Genomic DNA, 2674 nt, shown 5'->3' on the forward strand with positions numbered 1-2674 from the left:
TTCCCTACAGTTTGGACTGTAAGGAACTTTTAACAAATTCCATTCTTCTCTGATTGCTGCTGAAGATTAAATCAAGGAGACTGTTTAGAAAAACCAGGTCCCACTCTACTAAGATTCATTTCAACAACAGTACTGTAAATCATAAATCAGCTCCCAAAACCCGTAGTTGGGTAAAATACACTCCATGTGGAAGTTGTACTATATTGCATCAGCCAAAAAAGTAGAGTGAGAGAGAAAGAGAAAACAGGTTTTTAACATGCAAAGAGCTCTCTGTGTGGCTGTGTGAGCCAGGGGCAGCTCCTCAGCCAGCGCTTCATCTTTACAAGCCCACAGACACAATCCCACTGGAACATGTGGTTTAGATCAGCTCATGAGCAAGGCTGGGACCAGTTAAAGCACCAGTACATGATGATCACTCACTTTACTGTAGCAATGAGAACCACATGCCAGTTTAAACCCAAAGTCCCTGATCCCGGTCCCTGTTTTCTGTCATGTCTGTCCTGTGGGAACCTTGTTCCCAAGCTCGCAAGCAATATTGTTCATTCAACTTTTTCAAGTAGGTGTGAGAGCACGGAGCCCCTCCCAAACATTTTTTATTGTGACTGATGTGTTAACTAGTTTGGGTGTAAAAGAATTTTCCAAATCTGCCAACATTTCAGGATCTTTCTTGAATATCAACCCACCTTGCATTAATTTAGATGTTACAGTTGTTTTTCCAATTGCTAACACACAATTCCGACAACAAGGCTCGTCTCAAAACACAAGACCACACACCCAAAGTGCAAAACACCTCAGACACCCTGGAAAATGAAGCACTACACTCAAAGCAAAAAAAAAAAAGACTTATCAAAATCCAACTTTTGCACTGAATACCACACACTTCATTCACATTAAACTGACTTATTTCCAGGAAGCTACACACTGCTCTGCTGACTTCAAAACACATGTATCTTTCATGGCCTTTTACCGTACTATAAGACCGGTGCACAAAAATCTGCAAAAAAATACAAAAACAATAATATATTTTTCCTTTGCAGTAAATTTGCTACACACAACAGAATGGATATCACAGATGTGCAAACACAGTAGTACACTGTAGCAACAGAGTAAAAAAAAAAACCATGCATCTTGCCACTGAGCTGTGTCTGGCCACAGAACCTTATCAACATCACAGGCAATCCTCAGTCAACCAGAACAACTACCTAGGAACGATCTTATAAGAGGCTTGAGATGTACCCAGTGTCCTCCATGGCTAGACAGTGAGGGGAGAAATACCTTGAGTGTCGTATCAAACCCTGGACAACCATCCATCACTAGCATCACATGACTCCATTGTTTGACTTGATATGATTCCAGGCATTTGGCCAGGTGGCACACTAATTGTTTTCTAATTGGTTCAGAACATTTTTGAATGGCAGTGTTTGGACGGACACGTGATCTTATTGCAGATATCTGTTATATGTAAAAAAACAAAACAAAACAAAAAAACTGTGTGTAATGTTCTGCAAAATGTATCATGTTACAATGCAACATGGGTGCAAAGCAGAAAATGAGATGAGGGTTTGCTCCTTACACAATAAACATGATGAAATCATTATATAACCTCTGCTTTTTTATGTTGGTTTCAGTCAACAACAATCAGTTATTTTAACTGTTTAAGCTTACTGTCCAGCCTAAGAGCATAATTATAAATTCATGCTGGGCAGCCAAAAATTTGGTCACATTGAAGCACATTGGGTGGCACCGACATATTAGCATCGTTTAAGTTGATATGGAAAACTTGCTTATTTACACATATAGCTTTTAATGGTATTTATTTAGAGATATGTTTCTGGGCAATGTACAAATGTGCAAAAATACAAAATTACTTATTTTATACAAATATTCATAGCCATTTAGGATGCTCGCAAAGTTACCAAATGTGGTTTTTTGCCTGCTAAAGGGTTAATTTAAAAATACTGTTTTTAGCAATTCTAATGTTTCCAAAGATTATGTTCCTCTGAATGTTGGGAAAATGTGGTTAAAATCATGCAAAACATGGACTGGATTCACAAAACACCATAAAGCTAAAAATAGCTCCTTAGTGGCAGATTTGAGAGAAACTCCTAAAAATAAAAAGCATGTCCAAAGTTTTTGAAGTAAATGACAAAGTATCTTAGCACTAAAAGTAGCTCCTATGTCTACGGGAAGAGGAATGAATATATTATGTATAAGACTTTCCGCACTGAACTTTTTATCTTAGAATGAATGATCAAATCAATTAAACATAATTAATGCCACAAAAAAACATCATTTCCTGATTAATATTCAGTTTATTGAACTTTATTTGTGAGATGTTTCTACTAGGTTTCAGTCATGTCTAGGCTAACTTACTGCACCTTCTTACTGACTGGCCCACTAGTATGGACTGGTTTATTTGTCCCATTTGCCCTGTCTGGCCTGTGATGTCTGCATGTTGGCAGCCGCGTGTGATATCGTCTGTTTTGTGTCATTACGGTGCATCTTCTGACCATTAGCAGCAGATTGTTACCTAACATTTGGCTAATTTCCTCCCGTGACCTGGTCCAGTGGACAGCTGATATACAGTGGGTATGGAAAGTATTCAGACCCCCTTAAATTTTTCACTCTTTGTTATATTGCAGCCATATGCTAAAATCATTTAAGTTCATTTTTT

This window comes from Monopterus albus, unplaced genomic scaffold (assembly GCF_001952655.1).
Source record: "Monopterus albus unplaced genomic scaffold, M_albus_1.0 scaffold246.1, whole genome shotgun sequence".
Taxonomy (NCBI): domain Eukaryota; kingdom Metazoa; phylum Chordata; class Actinopteri; order Synbranchiformes; family Synbranchidae; genus Monopterus; species Monopterus albus.